General features: G+C 54.9%; 1 long non-coding RNA gene across 1 annotated transcript; it reads right to left on the reverse strand.

The window, feature by feature from the left end:
- Positions 1–615: 615 nt before the first annotated feature.
- LOC125336889 lies at positions 616–4,156 on the reverse strand. Its single transcript, XR_007207874.1, has 2 exons — positions 3,211–4,156; positions 616–830 (listed from the first exon to the last, which is right to left on the reverse strand). It is a non-coding gene; the product is annotated as an uncharacterized LOC125336889 (long non-coding RNA).
- Between the last annotated feature and the right edge of the window lie 4,282 nt (positions 4,157–8,438).

Raw genomic sequence — 8,438 nt, forward strand, 5'->3', positions numbered from 1 at the left:
TGTCAGTGCCTCCCCGCTGCCTCGCCGAGCCAACAGTAGCCATTTCAGCTTCCTCGGTGATGCCGTCAGCTCCTCCACGGTGTCGCAGTCAGTGCCAAGTCCCAGCGCTGTGCAAGCAGCCAGCAATCACTAACCCGTGGCCCCGAGCACCCCGGGGCTCGCCCGCTGCCCCACGGCCGTGCCCTCGCACCTGCAGCACTCGGCCACGTGCAGGGGGGCCCTGGCAGCCATCGGTGGGTGCCGGGAAGACGCCGGGTTTGCAGCGGGTCTGGGCAAACAGCCACAGCGGGTGCAGGGCCCCGTGAGTGCCGGCGGGCAGCCCCGGTGCACGGCTGGGCATGGGCAGGCACGGGCGGGCACAGCCCTGCAGCCAGCCTGGCCTCCCCAGACGTGCTGGCGAACTGACCACTCGCCTGCCTGCCCAGAGCCCCAGCTCGGCCCCAGCCCCCAGCCTTCCCTCTCCGCCAGGAAAGCTGCACGTAAAGGGACGTAAGGAATCGCCTGGCTGCAGTGAAAGATTTTTCAGGGCAAGAAATCAAATAAAATCTTCATAGTGATGAAGTGAAAAATAAAACATGGTTTAAGAAAATGGTCCTTTTTTTTGCTGCTGGGGGGGGGGGGGGGGGGGGGGTGTCCAGAAGGGGAGCACAGACAAAGGTGCTGAAGGTCTCAATCATCTCACTGCTTAATTATTCCATCTCTCAGAAGGCATCTCCAGGCAATTAGAATAATCATTCATGCCTGTGCTTTACAGGGACTCTCGCATTCTTCCCGTGAAGCATCAGAGCTGGATTGTAATATTTTTTTAAAACTTTAACAGTGACCTGCAACTAAAGGAAAAATAAAAGTTTTTTGAAATATTAGTTTAATAAGACATGAGAATAATATTAAGGATATGAGCCTCCCTTATTTATTATTTATATGTATAGTGTGATTTAGAGATGCACTTGAACCAAGCAAGTCACTACCAAAGAGTGGATCTATCCCTCTCTATATATATTAAAAAAACCTACAATATTCGCCTGGAGATTCTGTCCACATATTCGGAGATTGTGATTTAACATACACAGTTTATCAAGGCTGGTGTGCTGCACACAGAGGCTGGGGTTTTATGTAAGGGTATAAATAATCAATGCACATAGCAACTTTAAATTACTGCTAATGTGTTTTACTTATGTTCCCACTAGAACGATATGTGAAATAACAGGGAGTTGCTAGGCACACACTTGACAAATAATATCCATGCGTTTCCATTTTTATTATTTTTATACATTTCTTATTAAGCCGAGTGGTGCAGTTCAGGCCCATGCAGCCCCTCGGCCCTCGCTGCCATATCACAGTGGTGTGAGCTGGAGGGGAACGCAGGACTGGCCTGCAGCACCGGCACCAGCACTGTGGGGCTGGCTGCCGGCACGTGGGCCTGGAAAGCCTCTGCCAGTGACCGGTGCTGCCCACAGCAGTGACCGGCTGTGCCCGCAGCAGTGACCGGCTCTGCCCACAGCAGTGACCGGCTGTGCCCGCAGCAGTGACCGGTGCTGCCCACAGCAGTGACCGGTGCTGCCCACAGCAGTGACCGGCTGTGCCCGCAGCAGTGACCGGTGCTGCCCACAGCAGTGACCGGCTGTACCCGCAGCAGTGACCGGCTCTGCCCACAGCAGTGACCGGCTGTGCCCGCAGCAGTGACCGGTGCTGCCCACAGCAGTGACCGGTGCTGCCCGCAGCAGTGACCGGTGCTGCCCGCAGCAGTGACCGGCTGTGCCCACAGCAGTGACCGGCTGTGCCCGCAGCAGTGACCGGTGCTGCCCACAGCAGTGACCGGTGCTGCCCACAGCAGTGACCGGCTGTGCCCGCAGCAGTGACCGGCTGTGCCCGCAGCAGTGACCGGTGCTGCCCACAGCAGTGACCGGCTGTACCCGCAGCAGTGACCGGTGCTGCCCACAGCAGTGACCGGTGCTGCCCACAGCAGTGACCGGCTGTGCCCGCAGCAGTGACCGGTGCTGCCCACAGCAGTGACCGGCTGTACCCGCAGCAGTGACCGGCTCTGCCCACAGCAGTGACCGGCTGTGCCCGCAGCAGTGACCGGTGCTGCCCACAGCAGTGACCGGTGCTGCCCGCAGCAGTGACCGGTGCTGCCCGCAGCAGTGACCGGCTGTGCCCACAGCAGTGACCGGCTGTGCCCACAGCAGTGACCGGTGCTGCCCGCAGCAGTGACCAGCTGTGCCCGCAGCAGTGACCGGTGCTGCCCGCAGCAGTGACCGGCTGTACCCGCAGCAGTGACCGGCTCTGCCCACAGCAGTGACCGGCTGTGCCCGCAGCAGTGACCGGTGCTGCCCGCAGCAGTGACCGGTGCTGCCCGCAGCAGTGACCGGCTGTGCCCACAGCAGTGACCGGTGCTGCCCACAGCAGTGACCGGCTGTGCCCGCAGCAGTGACCAGCTGTGCCCGCAGCAGTGACCGGCTGTGCCCACAGCAGTGACCGGTGCTGCCCACAGCAGTGACCGGCTGTGCCCGCAGCAGTGACCGGCTCTGCCCGCAGCAGTGACCGGTGCTGCCTGCAGCAGTGACCGGCTGTGCCCACAGCAGTGACCGGTGCTGCCCGCAGCAGTGACCGGCTGTGCCCACAGCAGTGACCGGCTGTGCCCACAGCAGTGACCGGTGCTGCCTGCAGCAGTGACCGGCTGTGCCCACAGCAGTGACCGGTGCTGCCCGCAGCAGTGACCAGCTGTGCCCGCAGCAGTGACCGGCTGTGCCCACAGCAGTGACCGGTGCTACCCGCAGCAGTGACCAGCTCTGCCTGCAGCAGTGACCGGCTCTGCCCGCAGCAGTGACCGGTGCTGCCTGCAGCAGTGACCGGCTGTGCCCACAGCAGTGACCGGTGCTGCCCGCAGCAGTGACCGGCTGTGCCCGCAGCAGTGACCGGCTGTGCCCGCAGCAGTGACCGGCTCTGCCCGCAGCAGTGACCAGCTCTGCCCGCAGCAGTGACCGGCTGTGCCCACAGCAGTGACCGGTGCTGCCCGCAGCAGTGACCGGCTCTGCCCGCAGCAGTGTGTGCTCACAGTGGCAAAGGGGTCCTGCTCTCCTGCACCTCTGCAGGTTTCCCCATTTGCTCCTCCTGTCCATTGGTGTATTGGCACCAGAGGGCAGCTTGTAGACCTGCTCCTTGAGCTGCTACAATCAAACCATAATTCATCTTTTCTCTGCTGTCACTTACCTTGTACAGTGCCTGCCAACATCTTTGCTGGGCCAAAACATGGACCCTCAGGAAGGGATTCTGAAACAGTCCGAAGCCCAGCAGTTCCCTGGGACTATGTGCCATGGCACAGTGCAGGCACGAGGGCTGGCACCGGGAGCAGGCAGCCCTGCGCCAGGCAGACTGTGCCAGCACACAGGGCAGAAGGGACAGGGCAGAAGGGCCAGATCCTTCCAGCAGCATCTGTTTGGGCAGCTGATGTGCACACACGCTGTTGGTAGAAGTGCAGCCTCACCTGGCCTGCTCGAAAGATGCCACCCACAGAAATCCCAGTATTAAACATGGCACTAGTAGGAAAGGCGTGTGACTAGAAAGGAGGGCAGATTTGCTCTAAAGTGTGCAATCATCTCATCTGTGTGCACTAGAGCTCTCAAAAACCCTTCTCTGCACTTAAGCAACGGGTACATGAGGAGTAGGGAGCACTGCTCAGGGCCTGCCCCTCGCATCCTCAGCCCTGCACTAAACCCCAGCAGGGAGCTTTCCATTAAAACTACTTAGCAGACAATAACTATTTCTTTGTAAACAAGTCTTTGAGTGTTTATTATTATGGCACCATCAAAACCATACAGCTTTGTACTGTGTTTAATGGAAGAAAATTAACAGAGTGTTTTGAAACCCACTCCACATAGAAATGCAAATGGATTTCCCAGGGTGCCTGGGCTGGGGCTGCCCCTGGAACTATCAGATGCCCCCTGTACATTTGTATCACCAGACCTCCATTCTGGTGATACAAACCCCCTTCACTGCACATAAGCAGAAGCAATAAGGAGCCAGCAGCCTTTGCACTAATGTCCTCACAACCCAGAAGTCATTTCTTGCAGTGAGAGCAGAGTCCAGCTACACACTATTAATGTTAATTGAAAAACTTACTTCAGCCTCCATGAGAGCTCAGGTGGCCCCAAAAACGAGACCCCTTTTTGTTGGGGATGAAATAACAGCTGCAAATGAAGAGTGTAGCTGTGTTATGGAGAATATTAATTTGGTCAATGTGATGGTCAAGATTATCCTTAAAATGTGTTTCCAAAGAGTGGGCAGCTGTGAGTGCCCAGTACAGCAGCAAGGGGCCACCGAGGGCTGGGCCAGGCCAGTGCCACCAGTGATGCCATTGTCCCCGCCAGGCACGCTGCCCGGGGCCGGCACCAGCCACCACCCGGCACGAGCACTCATCCACACACAGAGGGAGGGCACGTCATCCCTCAGCACAGGATGTGGCACGGGGGGAAAACACCCCATTCGAGTGAAAAGCAGCTTTGGATCTTTAATTAAAAAACAGGGTTCACAGCACCGGGGCATTGACTTCCACCAGTTAATCTCCATCACTTCATTTCACCACCAACTTCCATACTCTACAAAACTGCTGGAGACAATTTTTATTGATTGCTCTTCAAGCCGTCAAAAGCGTCCCTGGCTGATCATATGTTACCCCCAGACACCTTGTGCATTTCAGATAATAACTTGGTGCTCTAGAGAAGAAATGAATTGGATGTGCAGTCAGTAACTGTCCAAGTGAATCATGTTACTATATGTCAGCGGCCCAGGCTCTGACTATCATTTTAACAGAGAGAAATCCGCTATTTTCATGGCTGTTTGAAATTATTTTCCAGATGAATAAGATATAACAACAACTACTTACAGTAAAGAATAATATGGGGAATCTGTTTGCTACTTGGAAACAAATCTTTCCAGTGTAATGCTGTTTAATATTATTTAATCTGTAACTATGAACATGAAATTTTGAAACTAGCTTTCATGTAGTACAAAAAGCTTGTGATGGGGAGAGTGGGAAGCTGGAGTTGGTATGGGTGATGGGTAGTATTTGCTCTCTCATAACTGCAAATATAGTAATTCATACAGAAAACAGAACATTGCTAAAATGAGGTTGACAAAGATGCATCCTGATGCCAATCATCGGCAGTGATGGTTTATTTTGCATAAACAATTACCATGTGCCAGGATTATTTCCTTTTTCCAGGGTGTTGGGAGTCTGTGTTTTGTTTGAAATTGCTGCAAATAACTGCAAATGGATTTTGTGAGGTTGAAAAGAAGCAAATAATTTAGAAGCTCTTACCAACCTGGGAACTCTTTATTTATACAAGCCTTGATTTTTTTGTGGAACTGGCTTAACATGTTCCTCAGGCCTCAGGAGCTCCCAGCCCCGCCGGGCAGCCCAGGCTCTCTGGGGCAGGCAGGGCCCTGTGCCAGCTCTTCATGTCCGGTGCCCCGGAGCCAAGGGGCAAGCGGTGGGACACAGCCCCGGGCTCTGGGCACTGCTGGGGCCCCCCGGCAGAGCCCCTCTGCCCGGGCAGGGCGATGGAGCGTGGCCGCCAGCAGAGCAGGGCCCGCGGGACCCCTCCCGTGGGAAAGTCCTGTGGCACTGACAGATCTGCTGCAGGAAACCCCCACCCACCGCCCAGCGAGGGAGCAGATGTCCCTTTCACTGCCTTATCTCCTGCTTTACAGAAGACTAATGAGAGGGATTATTTGACTGATATCAGCCTGCTTTCCCAGTCCATCACACGCAGTTTCCCCTTCAAGAGTTTCAGATTCCATAAGTGGCTTTATAGCCCCACCTCAGGCAGATGCCTGCTGCTTCTGACCACTCTATTCCACCCGGGCTTTTTGTAAGAAAGGGCCCAAAAAGGACATTTCCTCAGCAGACAACTCTCCGGCCACTTCTGCAGAGCCTCCCAGAGGCTAAGCCCACAGGCAGGAATAGGACCCCCGATGCCTGGCTCAGCCCTGGAAAAATCTCCAGAGTGTCCCAGAACCAGGTGGCACCATCCTGGGAGAGAGTGGCCAGTGGGAGAGATCACATACACAGGTGATCTGAGAGCTGTGTCGCAGCTGTGTGTTAAAGCAGGCAAAATGATGGAAATAAAGGAAAGGAGGTTTGGTGACATGGAGAAGGTCTGGGGATGCCTGCAGCTAGGTTCATGGGGATCAGGGACAGGGATCCCAGCCACGCTGTGCTGCAGCTCATCCTTTCTATACAGTGGAGTCCTTTTCCTGAAAGGGTTAAATACGTCATGAGCCATAACTGCTGCAAAATAGCAATTTACTCCTTGGGTGGGTGAAAGAAAGGTTGAGGCAAACCATATTTATTCTGATGAGTCCTGGTGTTTTTCTGAGTCCAGAGGCAGGACATATTTGCATACAGATTTGCATGCATTACATGAGCACAGCCATCCCAGCTGGGTACCAGGAGCAGTTTGCCACCCCTTACTGCAGTGGTCCAAGACCAGCTCAAGAGCCAGTACCCTGGAGAGGTGATGTCACCCAAACATGGCTGCAGGGCACCCCAAGCAGATGGACCTTTTCCACAAGTCTCCCTTTTCCCGCAGAGCCTGTCCCAGCCCGGGCCGGGGGCATGGAGGAGCCCCCACCCGGTGGGATGGGGGTGGGATGGGCCAGGCACGTGCCAGAAGTGTTTTGGATTTGGCACGATGGAACACCACCAACTTCCCTCCCTCCCTCACTCCCTCCCTCCCTCCACCCTCCCTCAATCTGTTCCTCAGCTTCTCAGCTTCCCGCACTGGTCCCTGATGTTCTGTCACAGGCTCCCGGTGGGAGCTGGAAGCAGAAAATGGTCCTGCCACTCGCGTCGGCTCAGCCTGCTCATGTTCCAGCTGGTAAGTCATAAAGAAATGGTAAAACACAACCCCCTCAGGGCTGCTGGGAGCTGGATCGAGTTTTTCCATCTCTCCCCAGAGACAGCTTTTTATTCTCACACTGACAAAACTAATGGCCTCGCTGGGTCTGACAGTGACAAAGCGGCCAGTGGCGTCAGCCCCACCAGGGCGGTGTCACACGTGACGGGCCGGACCCCCGTCCCGGTCTGGGGACAGCTCTCAACCTCCCGTGCTGATGTAGGCCCAGGCTTCTCACAGCCAGAGGCCATGTTGGCAGATAAATATTTAATTTTTAAGAATGAAATCTTAATTACTGCACTGGCTTGCGAGACTGTAATGCAGCCTCCCCACACATGGGCAGGTGCAGACGGTCGGGGTCTTTGCACCCACCTGGCCCCACTGCAGAGGGGGCTCCCTCACAGGCAGCCCCTGTGGCTCGCTGTGTTGTTTGGGGTCTGCACCGTGGAGGTCCAAGAAGAGCCGGCCATGTACCTGCTGCTGCCAGGTGAGGCAGTGGCAAGAGGTGGCCACGTGTCACCTCCAGAGGCTTCTGCCCGGCCCTGGCAGGTCTGTGCTGGTGCTGCTTGGTGAAGTGAGGCTGGGCAAGTGGATGCCTACACACGTGTTCCTCCATCATTTAATCTGGAGTGATGCATATAGAAATTTAGATCAGGCAGCTTGACATTCCTGACTGCTGAGGCTGTGAATCGATGGCCTCTCTACTCCCTGCCGGGGAGATCGATTCCCCAAGCACAATGGATTGGTTTCATCACTTTGGTTTCACCTTGTCAAAGTCATGTCTGATTTACTTTAGTCTGGAGGGCAGCTTTTAAGTATTTAATTGCATTTTGTAATCTGGCTGTGTGCCTTTGCTAACCACGCTGCCCTCTGTGAGGCTGGGGTGTGCCTGGCACCAGGCTGGACAGCAATTCCCACAACAAGCAACCAGCTTGGCCTGGGCAGGGCCAGCTCAGAGCACCTCAGTGTTAGCAGTGAAACATTGCCAGGACTCAGAAGCAGCTGGGAAACGTCCCTGGGATCGTTGTGTTCTGGAGGAGTCCTGGGGCTGTCCCGAGCGGGAGGAGGCTCAGTCCAGCTGCAGCATTCAGGCTGATTGAGAAAACAAAGTTTTGCAGTTTTGCATCCTTCACCAAAAGGCATGAAAATGGAACATGTTACTGGAGCTGGCATGGCTATAGCTTTCCCAGGAGTGATGCAGCCAATCCTGCAAGCTTCCTGGTGTCTGGTTGTTAGCGAAATCATTTTCCTGGTGCTCGGTTTGGCCCAAGTTCTGCTTTGTCCAATTATACTCCTGGGTGAGTTTCCTGAATGCAAGTATTGATCACTCTTCAGACAGGTTTTCTGTCTGGTCTCTACATTACCTCTGCTCTTCTTCAGGCAATCAATTATATTTTTATAGCCATGGGTATTATTAATCAATATACAGTAGCTATCTAATTGATTCATCCAAGGCTTTCTGTCTGCAGCCATTGGTGATCAGGAGGGTCAGGGCTGTGTATGCAGTCGGGGAGGTCCCCACGAGGTGAGGGGCAGCTCCAG

Source organism: Corvus hawaiiensis, chromosome 21 (assembly GCF_020740725.1).
Source record: "Corvus hawaiiensis isolate bCorHaw1 chromosome 21, bCorHaw1.pri.cur, whole genome shotgun sequence".
Classification (NCBI taxonomy): Eukaryota; Metazoa; Chordata; class Aves; order Passeriformes; family Corvidae; genus Corvus; species Corvus hawaiiensis.